Here is an 18,137-nt window from a genome sequence, read left to right as displayed (position 1 = left end):
GGAAGAAGAGGCCTCTTATAGGGGTTTTAATCCCTTAAAGATGGGGGGCTACCAACATGGGGTCCAGAAAGATGTAGTTTAAAAGATGGGGGGCTACCAACATGGGGTCCAGAAAGATGTAGTTTTCTCCCATTGGCTTTGCCCAATTACCTATATTAGTCCTTGTCCAATAGGGGGGTCTTAGGGGTGGAAATGTCCCATAAGTCTCATAGTTTCTTTGCCCTTCTCTTCCCATAGACTGAGTCACAGCGGGTTAGGGATTACTGTCCATCTGGGCATAGGTACACTCCCTATAGTAAACAAGGCCTGTGGGGACATTACTCCCTGGAGCCCTTAAGCCGCAAATGTTACTCAATGGCCATATCAAAGAATGCATCGAAGCCCATGCGCCTACACTGACTACCTGAGTTCTTAGTCTCCCTCAGTATAAGTTATGCCTGTACACAGACATGACCTCACATAGGATCAGCTAACTTATATTTAATTTCTAGAATAGTTTTATCTTCATTAGTGATGTCTATTGTATAGAAAAAAAATAGGGATTCCTTGGAAGATACTTTTTAAAAAATTAGTAGCAAAACACTGCTCCATAGCCCTACTTTTTTATTATACCAACAGAATCCTCTTAAAATGTCAGAAACACCTAAAAATAATTTTTTGCTTTATTTTGCTTTTCCTTAATTGGCCCCAGGTGCAGCATTGAGTTCACGGTGTTCTTCAGTTTATGCCATCTTGTCATCTTTGCTTTGTGGAAAGTTACTCTGTTTAAAACAAAATCAAACCGTTAGGAAAACTGGAAAAAATTATTGACTACAAGTATGTCAAGCATATGGTTAATATTATTCTCTAAATAGGCAATGATAATGGATTTAAGGAAAATAAAAGACCCTAATAGGTGAAAAAATAGATATTTTTAAAGAGGATATGAAATTATCAACTCGAGTGTGTACACAAAAATAAACTAATTCACTTATGAATATATCACACATTAAAATGCTATTTTTCAATTATTACATTGACATTAAAAAATCATGCGAAAACAACAGTGAAAAAGTCACTGTCATAGGTTATTGGTGGAATGTAAATTATTTTAGAAAGCGGTTTGCAAATTTGTACCCAAGGCTATTTAAAACAGTCTTATCCCTTAAGCTAGTGATTACACACCTGGTAATGTTGACTAAAGAAATTACTAAAATCCAAATGTCAACATATAAAATGTTCATCACGTTGTTATTTATGATCATAAGAAACATGTTCGGATTAGTAAAGAAATGAAGGCTTATATGTAGTCATGCGCTTGTAAAGAACATTTGTAATATGAGAAATGTGCATCTTATAATGGTAAGTAAAAGGACAGGTGTGTGTTCTCAGAATTGAAAGAATACAGCACTAGATGCCCACCAGGTGAGCGAAGAGTGAAGAGACTATGACACAGGGTGTCATCGGGCATAGGAATCTATTGCAAGGCTCACACACCGCTGGTAGGAGCATTAAAAACTACAAGAATTTCTAAAACATTCAGTAGCTTCTTATAAACTTCAGCATGCATCTCTTTCGTTATCAGACATTCTACTCCTTGATAGTTACCCAAGAGAAATGAAAATATACGTATGATTTGTATGAAAACGTTTCTAGCAGCTTTATGAATATTAATATTGAACATTACAAGAAACTAGAAACAAACCAAATATACATGCATTGGAGGATGGATAAACAAATTGTGATATACAGTGAAGTACAGCTCAGGAAAAAAATTTTAAAAAAGAATGAACGATGTCTCTCTCTCTCTCTCTCTCTCTATATATATATATATACAATAAGAAAAAATTCCAGAAGCATTTGGTTATGTAAAAGAAGCCAGACACAATAAGCATATATTATATGAGGCCATGTAGATGACACTCAACTAGGTAAAACTAATCTATGGTGATAGAAATCAAAACACTGACAGCTAATGGAACAAAGCCATGAGGGAACTTCATAAGGTAATATTCCTTACTTGTTTTAGATGGTAGTTACTCTAGAATGTAACTTTTTCAAAATGCATCCGATTATACACTAAGCTCTACGGTATGTAAATTTCATCTCCAAAAGTAATCCACATGAATTTTTAAAAATGGATTAAATACTTAAAAGCTAAAATAACAAAATAACCTCAAAAGAAAATTTATGAATATGTATACCTAAACTACACATAAATATTCCGAGTTTTAGGAAGCATATTTTTTAACCCAAGATAGGAAACCTAAAAACTATTTTATAAAGGAAAAATTATTCATATTTAAGTATTTATTTAAAAAATGTGCTATGGAAAAAGTAGTAAAAAGTTAGACTAAGAAGGGAAAATATATTTTATTTCTTTAAAAGCCTAACACAGGTAATGTCTAGCATTGTAATGTAGTGAGATGTATCACAAATATTTGTTAAGAGCACAGGCCAGGAGTTCCCATTGTGGCTCAGTGGGTTAAGAACCAACATAATGTCTGTGAGGACGAGGGTTCAATCCCTGGCCTCACTCCGTGGTTTAAGGATCTGGCATTACTGTAAGCTGTGGCGTAGGCCTCAGCTGCAGCTCCAATTTGACCCCTGGCCTGGGAAATTCCTTATAGCCACAGATGCGGCCCTAAAAAAAGAAAAAATAAATTAAGAAAATAAAAATAAATTTAAAAAAAATTTTTTTAATTTAAAAAGAGCACAGATCAAATCAATACCTTTGTTGTTGAATCAATACTTTTGTTGTTGTCATTTTTTCTGTTAACACCAAGGCATCTTTGATATGCTGAGGATCTGTATACAAAAGGGCACTGACTCATGATGTTTGTTGGGTTTATGGTTTGGTGATGAAGCAGGTCTCTGAAAATGAACATTGACACTCCTGCCATCAGGCTTCCTTCCTGAACAATCCTTCCTTGTAACCATCCCTCGGACAGGGAGTCTGGGACCAGCTGACACAGCAGAGGAGAACCCTGGCATGATGGTGCCTGGAGAGATGTGAGCAGCCCCTTGGAGGCCATGAGAGAAACCCCTAGGTCCCATTCCCACAGCAGCTTTGTCAAGGGGCAGTGTGGGTCAGTGGGGGTGGGGGTGGGGGATGAGATCCTAAATCTGAGCACGTGTCCTCAAAGCAATATGTGACATTTACATCCTTCTTTATGATTTAAAATTTTCCTTTGCATTCATTAAGTCATTAGACCTTCACAACCTCAGGATGTTAGAAGAGCAGGTAAAACCATTTCCATGTTAAAGATGAGAAAACCATTTCCATGTTAAAGATGAGAACATTGATATTCAGGAAGGTAAAATCATCTTTGTAAGGTCAGATATCTCTTAAGTAACAGAGCTGGGACTTTCAACTGAGCCCTGTCTCTCTTTGTGGCTGTATTATTTTCAGTGCATCCGTCTCTCTCCAGGACAAGGTAGCATAGCCTCCGGGAAGTCTCTTCCTTGAAGGTTCCATGATATTCAGCCTGAATGCATCTCTTTCTTTCTTTTTCTGTTCCTTTCCCTTCAGCAAGCCTAGGTAATCTTTCTTCTTAGTATATGAACCATATATCTACTGTCAGGACCGCCTCTCCGTTGTCACTTAGCCAACCTATGCAAATCCCACCATCCCCATCCCTCCGTGTAAGTCTTTCCTTCAGCCAAGCTGTTGCTCAACTCTGGATGCCTTCCAACTGTTCAGATGGGCAGGGAGGAGCTGCACCACCAGAGGATATAAAGAAGCATAACTGTTCAGCCTTTTTCATACATCTGTCGAATACCTAACTAGTGATGCTTCCACTGTATTGAAAAAATACTAGGATGGCGAATTTAGTCCCTGTGCCTTCATGACAAGTCAGTCAGCTTCACAGCAACCAGAATTAACGTGTGAGGTGGCTGCGGGGCTCTGAGCTCGGATGACAGGGAAACCCAAGGAAATGGCACTGTCCCAGCTTTAAAGCTGGTCCTCATCTAATCGGGAAATCTGTACAGAGGACATAACAGATTGTTTTCTGCTGTAGCAAAACACCAACTCTTGTCTTTGCCCTGCCCAAGTTCAGAAAAACCTTAAAAGACAGGCAAGGAGAAAATAGAGATAAAAATATCACCTTCATTTCTGATAAAAATCGAATGTGGATAACATGGTTTATGCCTTCAGGTTAATGGGCTTTCCAGTACTGAACCTAAATATTAGTGGTCCATATTCCCATTCACAGGGGCTGCTGGGAAACTCTGGGCCACCGGAGCCAGGCCTGTCCTCTCCATTGCACAGCACAGGACCTCTGTACAAAAGCCTACTTCCAAAAGAAAGGGAAGGGTTTACAGATGCTGATTCACAGACATTGAAAAACTTATAGTCTCCAGAGGAGACAGTTTGGGGGTTGGGGAGATGTGCTTGGGCTGTGGGATGGAAATCCTGTGAAATTAGATTGTTATCATCATTATACAACTACAGATGTGATAAATTCATTTGAGTAATAAAAAAAAAAATTCTAAAAAAAAAAAAAGGAAAGGGAAGGGTTGACATTTACTGCTTTGTCTTTCCAAAATCTATGGTGTTCCTCCTCCCCATGGGGTAAAAGGTGTTTTGGGAAGCTCAGAGAAAGGCCAAGAGTGCCCCCAGATGAAAGGGGCACCTGTAATGGCAAAAAGACATTTCCTTCCCAAGACCAGTTCCAAAGGATGTGAGCAATAAAGGCATTTATTTTCTCATGTGAGAAATCAGAGAATGGGTGGAAATCTCAACACTCAGACTCTCTGTCTTTTCTGTGTGTGGGTTTGGTCGTTCAGTTTGAACCGTCAGATTTAATGGTAATGGTAGGCTATGCAAACCAACATGGGGACACAGCCATATTTAGGAGGAAAAAAAAGGAAGGAGGATTTTCTCTTATGTCCTATTTTATTAAGCAGAGGAATTTTCTCCAAATACACTCCCCCAAACTTAAACTCAGATTCTATTAATTAAAAGTAAAATGAACTGTATATCCTGCCAGCTGCAAGAGGGGCTCAGAAAATAAGTTTCTGGTGTTTGAGCCTCTTTAAAGGAAGATGGTCTCTGTCATACAGGGAGAAGGTTGTTTAGAAGGTAGGAGTGCAGTTCCCTTCATGGCTCAGTGGTTAAGGAACACAATAGGATCCATGAGGTTGCAGGTTCCATCCCTGGCCTCGCTCACTGGGTTAAGGATCTGGATTTCCATGAACTGTGGTGCAGGTCGCAGATGTGGCTTGGATCCCGCATTGCTGTGGCTTTGGCATAAGCTGGCAGCTGTAGCTCTGATTGGACCTCTAGCCTGAGAACTTCCATATGCCGCAAGTGTGGCCCTAAAAAGCAAAAAAAAAAAAAAAAAAAAAAAGAAAGATGGTGGTGATGATAATAGCTATTGAATGAGTGGGCAAATGCAACTTTAATTATGCATAAACATAACACAAAGAACATCTAAAATATGAAAGGTCACTGCATAGTGAACATGTAGAGCTCCTAATAATACGTTTGTGAGAACTCACTGTATTTCTAAAAGAAAGCAAGACACGAGGAGATCTAAACTTAAATATCATTCTTGGACCTGTGTCCTGTTGCTTGCCTTGAGTGGGAGCATATGTTGACCAGGCAGATAGAATGTTAGCTCTGGACCTGGATGAGTAAGTAGTTCTTCCTCTTCACCTTTAAAGATGTTCAAGTCTGGTTCCAGAGGATCACATCACTTTTTTTTTAACTATCACCCAACCTCTTAGTGAGGCTTAACTGGGCCCATCACTCAGGGCCAGAATCCAAAATTCTAACTCAGGTTTATGTGCAGGTCAAAAATATAATACTCTCAGAGTCCCCATCATGGCGCGGAGGAAATGAATCCAACTCGGAACCACGAGGTTGAAGGTTCGACCCCTGGCCTCACTCAGTGGGTTAAGAATCTGGCATTGCCATGAGCTGTGGTGTAGGATGCAGAGGCAGCTCAGATCCCTTGTTGTTATGGCTGTGGCATAGGCCAGCAGCTGTAGCTCCCATTCAACCCCTAGCCTGGGGATTTTCATATGCCGCAGGTGCAGCCCTAAAAAGCAAAAAAGAAAGAAAGAAGGAGAGAAAGAAAGGATATAATACTCTCTTACTTTTATATAAGACCTTCTGCAAAGAAGTTCATGTTCAAAGATGGACGTGTTCTTGGTGATCACAGTGGTTTCAGATCCATACAGTTGTGTGTAGCCAGTATAATAACTTATCAGTGAGAGAGAAACACTGCCCATGAGTCCTGCAGTATGGAGCTGTCTTTCAGGTCAGTATTTGGGCATAGGATACTGACAAACAGTTGTTTAGAAACCCTGCTCCCTCTAAACATCTATAAATACAGAAAACCCAGATTCCCCTGTCTAAAACCATGGGATCCACTTATTTACAAACATAATAAGATTTCTCCTATCATTGCAAAATGAAAGCTAGGATAGATTTGCAATATCCTAAGAAGGCTGAATTTATTTCCAGTCCACTTACTCACATCCCTTGTTCTTGAGGAGGAAACACACACACACATAACAAATCCTTTAGTCAAATGCTGATGAGATTCAGGAATGATTGATGGTTCCTATGAAAAGTCTTCTCTGAAAACACATGATTTACAAAGAAAAGTGACTCCTTTTTTTCTTCCAGTATATGTTGTCATGATTATTTTTTCTTCCCCAAATGGGGTTTTACTTAAAAGAATAGAAGCAAGACTTCATAATGTAGGTCTTGCCTAGCAGAGAAATTTGACAATAAAGATGTGTTGACCAAAATCTAGCGGTCAGACACACTTAATCTATTATCTTGATAAAATCAACTGAGAAAGATCTCAGATTGTGCTGTCATCAAAATTGATTTTTATCAAGCAAGATCATCTTTGCTGTCAACAGGCCACACTTTCTTAAGACTCCTAACACTTCTTCTGTTCACTCCACCCCACTGCCCTTAGAAGCCAAAGCGAAGGTTACAAGACAATTATGATCATAAGTCATCACTTAGAATCTCCAAATCCAACAAGGGGTGGGAGATAGAACTGCATCTAGCAGCTCTCAGACCACATTCACATTTTAGGAGAAGGAAGCTGAAATGATACATTTACAAACTTCATGTTGAAAATAGACCCCCAGGATACAGGGTATGCATTGTTTGACGCACTATTAAGTGTCAATGAAACCTTTCTCTTTGTGCACAATTGGGCACATACTCTCCCATCACGGACCTGGTTGTGTATGCAAATGAGTATTTGCGCACCCAGTTACCCGTTTGCTCTATTCATATTTTTAGGGTCGTTATAAGTGCTTTTATTATTATTTTCTAATAAAATTGGTCTAAATTGTCTGTGGATGAATGATGCTCCAGAAAATTATTTCCTTTTAAAATTCAGATTTAAACAAGCCTCTCCAAAACATTTCCATGAATAGATCTGTGTTAGTGAAGTGAAATGCAGAATTAAAGCAATCATCTGGGTGATTCAAGGTAAACATAACACCACGCATATATTTGCCACATGATTCCAGTTTTTTGGTAGAAGAAAGGGCCTAGACGTCCAGAACACATAGCCTTGCACTTCCCGTGGCCAGGCCAGCCACATTGCCACCAGGGCCTGAGACTACAAGGGCAGCTTCAGCCTCTCCTTAGAATATATTCCAGCAAAGAGAAGTGGACCCATTGCCTCACTGTGATCAAATGTCCCAGCAAATAAGCTTTCCATATAATGCATCCTGACTTGCATTCATTCCGGCTTTTCTCAGAAAAGAAATAGCGGATGTGACGATACACTAAATTAAGGATACAAAACTGTGAGTGGAGAGGAAAAAAATCTCTGAATAATTTTCTTGACACTGCATTCAGCCCCTTCAGGACCCGTGGTGATAAAGCACTGAAGATTTATTTTAATGTGAAAAACCCTGCTCTGTTCCTCTGGGAGAGGGTAAAGGAGGCGCTGGGAGGCTCAGGGATAGTTTATATTTATCAAGTAAAGTGCTGTCTGCTCACTAATAAGCTTCATAAATATTTCTCCCTTCTCCTGAAAAGAACTTAAAAAAAAAAAAAAAGATCCAATTCTGTACTCTCCAAAAAAGAGAAAGAAAAGAAAAAAAAAAAAAAAAAAAAAAAAACAATTTTCAAAGGTTCTAATACCTTAGCAGAAAAGTGTAGATGAATTACCAGCTGCCTTCTTGGCAAGCTTGTTGGAATATTCTTTATATCTAAGCCTGGCTTCATCAACCCACTACCGACTAGCAAATACTCCAGCACCTAGACAGTTGATGAGGTCAGGGTTATGCTTCTATATTCATATATTTCTTATCTCTGTAAGCTGTTAAACCTAGAAAAAGAACCAGATTTTTAAACAGGATTTGAAGCTGACCTCTTCCGGTGACTCTGTCTGGATTAATATCTGTCTATAAGTTGTACAAAATAGTCCCTTTAATGATGTGCCTGCTTCTTTCTTTTTTCTGCTTTTTCTCCTTGTCCTAGCAGATTTCCCATTGCCCTGGAGTGGACTAAGTGCTAGCAGATAAGTCCTCTTAAGCCTCATTTTTGAGAACAGGTCACCTGCATATTTTATGCCCAGTTCTAAGTGGGAGAAATGACTGGAACTGTGTGCCCACCTATCTCTGAGTCAGCATCAAGGCAGCCTTGCTGAGTAGGATGCTCAGACCTGGGGAACCTCAATCCAGTGTCCACAGATACTGCCCTTGAACCTTGGCTTCAAGGAGAGTTTGGCCTGTAGCTTTAGTTGGCCATGTTCAGCAGATCTGCATCCCTGGTAGATCCTGTCAAATATCTCCACTGCTGAATTCTGTTGTCTTGCCTGTTCCTATGTCTAGACCCATGTCTTTGATTTGGGCATTTGCATGAGTCTTTGTTTATGGCATTTAAGTGGGTTAGTCATTTGTTTGTTCTTTCCCATCTCCCTGGGCATCTGTTGAGTGATTATGATGTTGCAGGCCAAAATTAGGCACCAGCAGTATGCAGGCCAGACAGGCACTGCCAGAAGCAAGATCAATAGTGAGGAGTCAGTTGCCAGTGTGTAGAGTCCAAGGTGTGTAGGATGGTTTATAGGCCTGCTCTGCTGCATTGAGCCATCCTTGAGTCTGGTCCAGGAGAGTTCACTTCAGAAGACTGTAATCTGGTTTGGAGATTGGGAAAGCTCTTTAACAGGGCAGATACTCTGTCCCACCCACCTCATTGGACGTGATGCCAGAGAACAGCAGATCTCAGGTGCTGATGATCTGGGTCCCTAGAGGGACGAGTGTCTTGAAGAAACATGCTTTTCTACATTCATTTTCTATGAGGGGCACTAGGCAGAGTGGTGTGGGTTAGATAGAAACCAGAACCATTTAAGAGAGTAGAATTACTATACAATACAGGGTGTGACATGGTCTAGAGGATGCTCAGTCAATCAGCAAACACTTAGAGTGTTTCCCACTGCCCTGGAGTGGACTAAGTGCTTAGGAATACCAAAATTAAAAGCAAAACCCATCCTTGAGTTACCAGCAGTGTAGCGAGGGAGATAGGTACCTGTTATTACCCCACCACCTCCAAAGGCCTGCCTGGGCTGGGCCTGTGATGCATGGGAGTGTCCATGCATCACAGATTCTTGTCCAGGGAGGGGAATACAACAGGCAAGCAGGTGATAAGCCACTTCTTTATATTGTAGGAATACACAGTACTCAAGCTGCTCTTTAGCATATTACTAATTATCAATATATTCATTCACATAGAGATTGTACCTTCTGTGCTCAGGTCTCTACATTTCTACCTATAGTGGAAACCATCATGGCTGGTAACAGAGAGAAAAGTCCTGTTCTGTGACTTTATGGCAAGAAAGAGCTCTATTTCACTTGTGGAAACTAAGAATTATCAGTTTGTGCATCCATTTAGCAAGTATGTCTATATAAGGATCTGGTCAACCATGTAATGATTGGGTCTCAACAAGAATTCATATCCAATTTTAAAACCTGCTACATGTCTCCAAAGATGCAGGTAGAGAGACACAGAGCATTTTTATTAAGTATACGTGGAATTGCTCTGGGTGGGTCAGTATGCCAGGAAAAATTTGCTAAGCAATCTCATTTTTTTCCACCCAGCTAAGTCTGGCAGACCTGCTCCTCCAAGTATGGTTTACATTCTTTGCCTCCTTGTCCTTATATGGCTTTGCTTTTATACCACTTGACCTCGTGGCTTTTCCTCTCCCCAACCTACATGTTTTTTTCCTTTACCCTTAGCTGCTCATCCTTTCCTCATTCCTGAAACATAGACTTGGTCTCAAGTTCTTTTTCTCTATAGGCTTTAGTCCTAAAAGTAGTAACAACTTACATATATTGAGTTTTTCGCAGTGAACTTTGCTCAACCCTTTGCATGTTACCACCTCATTTAATCCTCACATCGATTCTTTGAGGACAGTGCCATCATGAGCCCTTTGTTACAGATGAGCAAACAAGGGTTTAGAGAGAGGAAGTGGTTTTCCCAGGATTCCACCACTAATAAGACGGCAGAGAAAAGATTTATGAAAATTCCAGTGGACCTGTAATTTGTGATCATTTCTCGTCTGTAATGATTCACTCAGAGCCCTGAGATATCAACTTCCTCTTCCTAGAACCTTAGGATAACCTCCCTCTTCCCTTTTATTTTTTTTTTTTTAGGGCCACACCCACAGCATATGGAAGTTCCCTGGCTAGGGGTCGAATCGGAGCCATAGCTGCTGGCCTGCACCACAGTTCACGGCAACACCAGATCCTTAACCCACAGAGTGGGGCCAGGGATCAAACCCGTGTCCTCATGGATACTAGTTGGGTTCATTACCCCTAAGCCACAATGGGAACTCCTTAAAATTGTATTTTTGACCTGTATCATCTACTGTCAGATATGATAAACACGGTAAAAAAAAAGAAAAAGAAAGAAAAGAAAAAAGAAAAAGAAAGGTATGCTCTGTGAAAGTCAAAGACTGTTTTTTCCATGTTAAAAAATTCTTCGTAGAGTCTAGCAGTTATTTGAATAAAATATATGTGTGTTATTCATATGTGCAATAAATGTGTCATATTTTAATTTGAATTGAACACTTCAGTTAATCAGCCCCTTGGCAATAAAAACTGTCAAACACTCTGTACAGTGGTAAAAGTTAGGAAATGCTTGTTAAAGTAATCAGATTTAAAACAGTTAGAGCTAAAAATGTAAATCTCAATATATAATTGGACTTCCCAGTTTATGAAAATGTACAAATAGTTTCCATATGCCTAGTTTCTCCTTGCCATAACCTCTAGGTTTGAAGATCTTGAATCAGCTTGTATTTGTTCTGTCTTATTATCCATGCCACTGTAAAGATTTTACCTTTAAGTCTAGATTGAACTTCAGGGAAAGAATCTTCTTCTTTCTATTCATCTTAATTAAATGAATTCATATATGTAAAGGCCTGCCTTTAAGATTCTTGAGATTTCGACATTTCAGGTAGACCTTGTCCTGAAGGAGGATATCATTTGTGGCAAGAAAATAAGGCATGAGAAGATAATAAGACACATATGCAAACAAGCATCAAGTGAGAACACATCAGTGCAAAGGACTAAGGAGGGTCAGAAGCGAAAAGTGTCCCTGCTGCTTGAGTCATCTCGAACAAGGCCGATTTCTCTAAGCTTCACTTTTGAAAGATAAGACATGAGGGGTATAGTTAGGAGTGACTCAGAATTTTTTTTTTTTTTTTTTTTATGTCTCTTTAGGGCCACACCCATGGCATTTGGAGGTTCCCAGGCTAGGGGTAGAATCAGAGCTACAGCTGCCGGCCTACGCCACAGCCACAGCAGTGCAGGATCCAAGCCGCATCTGCAACCTACCCCACAGCTCAGGGCAATGTCGGATCCCATTGAGCAAGACCAGGGATGGAACCCACAACCTCATGGTTCCTAGTCAGGTTCGTTTCCTCTGCACCATGATAGGAACTCCCACTCAGAATTCTTTTAACTCAAAAATGGTATGACATTGACCATGACAGAGTTTCATTCAGGAAGTGGAGTTTGGGTTGGAGAAAGTCTGATGGGAGGACCCAAGGAGAGGGGTGGGTTTTTGGGAAAAGGAACAGAAAGCAAGGCAGGCAGGTAGACTAGCAGGAGTGGTCCAGGAGCACAAGCAGGTCTTCTCAGCAGTATGAGCAGAGGGTCTCTGAGTTGCCTGGGGTCATATTTCCAAGGCTTGAATGCCTTTATTTATTTATTTTTTTACTTGGCCTCTGTCAGTGGAATCCAACCTTGATTTTAATCAGGTCGATTTTAAGGTGCATTGACGTGTTGACCAGTGATCTGGACATTAGATGGAAAACTTGTGTCTGGTAACATGCTTGACTTCTAAAAATAAGCAATCGCGAATTCCCCGCAGACATCAAATGCTCTCAAAGAAGACATTGCTGAGGACTTCCGGTTCTCATATTCCACGCAGGCCTCCCCACCTATCACTTGGCACCAGGAGTTTCTCCAGAAACCACTGTTTGGTTTCCCAGAATTCTTCTTTGTCCAGCGAATCAGCAGGTTTTGAGACTATTAGCTATGTCTATTTTTCTGAAGTGAAAAATATGTCTATTCTCTAAAATCAGTGTAAGATGTTATCTGCTGCCCCTTCTCCAGCTCCCTAAAAGGCCATTTATCTTTGTCCATTTTTCAACATTTTTAGATATCCCTAAGATTTGTTATACAAAGAAGTTGGGGAGATACTCAGGATTCCAGTATCTATTTCCTTGACTTTCTTTAGAGAATTTAGGGACAGTTTCAACAGTTCCACAGAGAAGGTTCCTAAGAGAGGGCTGTCATAGGCAGATGCCTAGGTACGTAGAATCATTAGCAGTTTTGTCTTGTGTGTTGCATGTTTTGGGTTTATGCAGTTCTTGCCACAGTCTGAAGGTGTAGCTGTCTTTGAAGGTGGCTGGAATTGATCCAAGGTGCAAGGAAGATGCTCCAATTTAGATTTTTGAACAATGAGCTTCTCTTTTTGTAAAAGGGTTTGCATCCTGTATGCAAACTGGTAACGGTTTGCCTAATATGCCATATTTTTAAACAAAAGGATTACACTGCCCTTTGCTTTTCTCTGGGATGATAGCTGTTAACCAGGACACCTAGACCTGTCCAAAGTGGCACATCCCTGGGCCACAGCACCCCATGCCATTGCCTCTTCAAGAAAAAGGGATTATTTTTCCTCCAATTTCTTTTTAGCTGTTTTGCCTCTTTGGAAATGGGATCAGGTCCAGGAGTAAACTTCTCAGTGCATTGCTTGGTCACAGCTTTCCTCTAACCATCTTCTGAGTGGTGGTCTAGATTGGGCTGAGGCTGAGTCTTGACATCTTGAAGTAAGAGGCCACTTTGGGAGCGCCACGTTTGTGGCTCTCCAGGGCCAGGGTGTCTTCACAAGGAAGGACAAAGAATGGGCGGCCAGACCATAGAACCCAACCATCTATCTCCCAGGACCACACTGGACCCTGTGCAAATATGGCTGCTCCAGTCAAGTGAAGCACTGCCATTGGCTGCAGCCCTCAGCAACCCCTCCCTGCAGCCAGGGATCACTTGTTTCTGGCTGTACCTGCTTTGGATCCTGAAGTCTCTGCTTTTCGTTGGGACCACTCATTCCTGCTGTGACTCATTTTATCTCCCTAGCATTTGTCTTCTTCCCTTTCCTGTTACCAACTCTCAGTTTCTGGTCTCTGTTATAACCCCTGGCTCTCAAATCACCCGGGTTCGGATACATGCAGCAGGACTAAATAAGTGCACCAAAGGCATTCCCAGGGTATATGATGTCTCAGAAGCTGCTCTTCACATAAAGCTGGAGAAAACTAAGAGGAGGGAAGTTGGCTCCATTTGCAACTTGATTTGGAACCCAAAACTCAAAGCTGTCTTAATTTATCAGGCTAGTATCAGTTGTTTATATCACACACTTGTACTTAATAAGTGCATGCTCATTACTGAGTGCACAATGAATTTATGTAGAAAGTTAAGACCGCAGGGCTTCAAAAAAAAAAAAAAAAGATTTGGGGACGTGGAGGACATATTTTATTTTCTAGAAAATTTAATGTCAGAAAGTTCTTCCTGAACTGCGGCCTGAATCCTTCTTGATGAACTATAAATCAATCCAATTAATTCTGCTTTTGCCCTCAGTAAACACATAAACAGCTGGCTACCATATCCTTTAATAGCCATAGAGAAACTTGGAAGAAATAATTATACACTTTTTTGACAGTATAAATAATCAAATGTCAAGGTCAGAAATACTTTCAGGAAAGGAGACGCCTCTCTCTGCATAAGCAATACTTCTCCCTTCCGGTCTGGCCCCCAGACACCCTAGGGTGCCCTCTAAATTAGGAACCCTGGCCCTCTCAGGAGGCAGGTATATAGCAGTGCCTCTGGTGGTGGTCAGAGGTGTCACTTTGGGAGGGCAGCCAAGAAGGATGACTAAAGGAGTTCCTGTAGTGGCTCAGTGGTTAATGAACCTGACTAGGATCCTTGAGGATACAGGTTTGATCCCTGGCCTCGCTCGGTGGGTTAAGGATCTGGCGTTGCCCTGAGCTGTGGTGTAGGTCGCAGACGCAGCTCGGATCTCATGTTGCTGTGGCTCTGGCATATGCTGGTGGCTACAGCTCCGATTGGACCCCTAGCCTGGGAACCTCCATATACCACAGGTACAGCCCTAAAATAGCAAAATAAATAAATAAATAAATAAGGAAGAGATGACTAAGAGCAGTTTATGGTGGCTCCTAGCCAGTTAGCTTTCCAAACATTATGCTTTGGGCAAGACCTACTGTCATCCCCAGAGTCTCATCCTGTTCATCCTTCTGAACAGGAACATCCTTGATGGCTGGCAGGCACTGAACCCATTGCTGCTCTTTAGGAGCTGCTTAGAGGAAGAATCAGGTGTGGGCATGATGGTGGTGGTAAAGCCAAGTGTCAAAACAATGCTGCAGAGAAACCTAAACAAATTGTCCACCCGAGTCCCTGCTTCCTCCTCCCATGTCTCCTACTTCTGAGGCATGGTTATGTCACTTCTCACCCTGACCTCTTCCTACAAAGTACCCTCCTCCTTTCTAGCCCACATCCCACTACACCCCTGATTGCTTTACATCGCAATGAAACTAGTCCTCTTTTATTTAATTTAATTTTATTGCTGGATAGTTGACTTATAATGCTGTATCAGTTTCAGGTGTGCAGCAAAGTGAATCAGTCTTACAGATAAATATATCCATTCTTTTTTCCCATATAGGTTATTACAAACTATTTGGTGTATTTCCCCATGCTTTATAATAGGTTCTTGTCAATTATCTCTTTTATACAGCAGTGTGTATGTGTTATTCCCACCCTCTCAACTCTTCCCTCTCCTCTGAAACTATTCTTCTTGATCCTCCCCCCAAGAGCTCCGAGTTCTCCTCCTATGGCTCTGTACGGGCTGTTTTTCCTCCTCCCACTGTGGTTGGAAGTAAGCCTCAGACCTGAGTTGGGTGACCACCTCTCAAGGTTTTGTCTGAGACTTTCCTAGCTTTAGCACATGAGTCTCCTGTCCTGGATCCTTTAGTCCCAGGCAGTGGTCCCCCTAGCCTTGACATAGCACTTGCTCCTCCAATTAAATCACTGTCTTCCTCTCCCTGGAACCTGTGGAGCACTTGGCTCTCACCTGGTAATACTGAGCCTTCTCCACTTGACATCATAGTCCTCTCCTCTCCCTGCACACACCTCCATTACCATAGAAACACTTGGAGGGAATGTTTCCTTTCATTAATATCACAGATGGGTTTCAAGGGCCACCTGTGGGCATCATCATAAGAACCTTGTCCTCAAATGATGTCTATGTGGGCAGAGAAGAAAAAAAGCAAAGACCATACCACATGGTCATTAGCCATACACATTATGAGGGTCTTTTGGAAAGAGGACTGTAGGAAACTCTGGGGGACAGGAGAGTTTCCAGTTACAGGTGTCATGGGAGACTGTGTAGAGAAACAGGGGTTGGAGCTGGACTACGGTGGATGTGGGTTAGGGGAATGGGGGTGGGGGCATTCCAGGTGGAGCCCGCAAGCAACCAGCAGAGTCAGAGCATTCAGGGATGTCCCCACACTCACGTCTGTGTCCTCTCTGTGGCTAAATCTAGGGCCCCCAAATTAAGCAGTTATATTTGTCAAATGAAAATGAGCACATGACATTTTTAGAAACTTGGAACCTCCACCACTAAAGGCAATCATGGCTTTGAACATCACATGTGAAAATCAAGTGAGCTGGAATCTTCTAAGAAGCCCAGAGAGACACCACAGAGTTTGCCTAATGAAAACCAGAACTTAATTTTCAGGTGATTTCTTAGCTATGCACCTGGAACTAAAATCCATCTTGAATCCCTTGCATGAGAGAACCAGAGACAGAGAGGCTAGCCCTTGCAGGGCCCTGGATCTGTAACTGGGAAGGCTCCCCGGAGGTAGAGAGATGAGCACAGAGAGCGAAGCCACAGGGAAGACGGAAATATCATTTTAAATACAAAGTGATCAAACCACTTTAATTTTCTATGTACAATGTTTTTCTTTCCAGTGACTCAAGGAGGTTGAGGTTGATAGCTTCTTACAGGACAGATCACCCATTTGCAGTCATCCTTTGCATTTGAGAAGTAATTAAACATTTGTAAAATGACAGTTTTCAAATGAAATGTCTGACCAGAGTCTCCTTCAGGAATAATGATGGGGTTTCTTTGGCTGCAAGTAATGACACAGAGGACAGAGCCCAGAGGCTGTCCAGCGCATTCTGTCCTTCACGTACACGTGGCAGCTGTTCCACTGAAGCCACTGCAAAGCCTGCTTGCTCTGAGTTCATTTCCCCAATGCTTTTGGTAACCAACTATCCCTTGAGCTAGCATAATAGAAACACTGGCATTTTGGCCGTGGTTTCATCCCTCTCCTTGCAGTGTGCCTGGTTATAAATGATGGCCTCAGTGGAGATGAAGGGCCAGCGTTGTGCAGCTGAACGGTCAAGCTGGCAGAACGTTGTTGTATCATTCTGTTTGGGGAAAGCCTGAGTTAAAAGTAACTGGCAAGGAGTTCCCATTGTGGCTCAGCAGGTTAAGAACCTGAGATAGTGTCCACCAAGGTGTGAGTTCAATCCCTGGCCTCACTCATTAGGTTAAAGATCTGGTGTGGATCACAGATGCAGCTCAGATCTGGTGTTGCCGTGGCTCTGGCGTAGGCTCATTGTTACTGCTGTGGTTCCAATTCAATCTTTGGCCCAGGAACTTCTGCATGTCATGGGCATAGCTGAAAAAAACAAAAATAAAAATAAAAATAAAAAAATAACTGGCAAGCTGAAGTTCCCTGATGGCCTAATGGTTAAGGATTCAGCATTATCACTGCTGTGCCTCAGCTTTGATCGCCAGCCTAGGAACTTCTGCATGCCTTGGGCACGGCCAAAATAAAAAAAAGTAGGTGACAAGGGAGTTACAATCAGATATCTGTATTATAGAAATTTGGCTCTTTCTTCAGTGCTTTTGGCAGAGTAGCCCAGCTGATCTAAGAAATAGCAGGTACTTTGTTATATTATTGAGCAGATGCTTGAGGATGTGCTTGTACGTGTACCCAAGATAGCTTACAATTTAGCTGAGTGCCAGGACAAATATTATCACTTGACACTGGGATATTGAATAATTGATTGTCATGCACATGTATGCATTCTCGATTCATACGAAGATGATTTAGTGTTTTCCCTCTAAATGTATTTTTAAAATGTTATCTCAACCACACCTGAATTCATAAAGAGAAAAGGGATTTTTTTCTTTTTTTTGTAATGTTTACTACAAAGATAGACAAATGTCAGTACAAGGAGAAGAATGATTTCTGGTATTAATATTTTACATGTTGTTTGTCCTCATTCAGGGAAGTGAATCTGAGCACCTCCCAGGTACCCTGTGCTGTGCCCGGCAGCAGAGGCACACACAAGGACTAGGCAGCACCCAGGCACTGGCTAGAGGAGGCAGATTGCATGTAAACAACTGCAAGGATGGTGTAGTGTTGAGACAGAGGTGTGAACGGAAGGCTGCTGCCACTGTAAAGTGGCACAGAGCAGAAACAATGAATGACGCCCAGGACAAAAGCAAGGTTTCCTAAATGAGGCAGATTCCAGTGGCTCCTTTAAAGGGAGAAAGAGATTAGATGAGACGCAGGGGTCCTGCT

At 41.6% G+C, this 18,137-nt stretch overlaps 1 protein-coding gene across 6 annotated transcripts in view; it reads left to right on the top strand.

Annotated features, from left to right (window-relative positions):
- Nucleotides 1–18,137, top strand: part of OPCML (opioid binding protein/cell adhesion molecule like) — a 1,103,452-nt gene that overhangs the window by 905,595 nt on the left and 179,720 nt on the right. The gene's annotated exons all lie outside the window — the stretch shown is intronic.

Source organism: Sus scrofa, chromosome 9 (genome assembly GCF_000003025.6).
Source record: "Sus scrofa isolate TJ Tabasco breed Duroc chromosome 9, Sscrofa11.1, whole genome shotgun sequence".
NCBI lineage: Eukaryota > Metazoa > Chordata > Mammalia > Artiodactyla > Suidae > Sus > Sus scrofa.
Note: the sequence above shows the minus strand (reverse complement) of the source record. Positions and strands in the feature narration are given on the sequence as shown.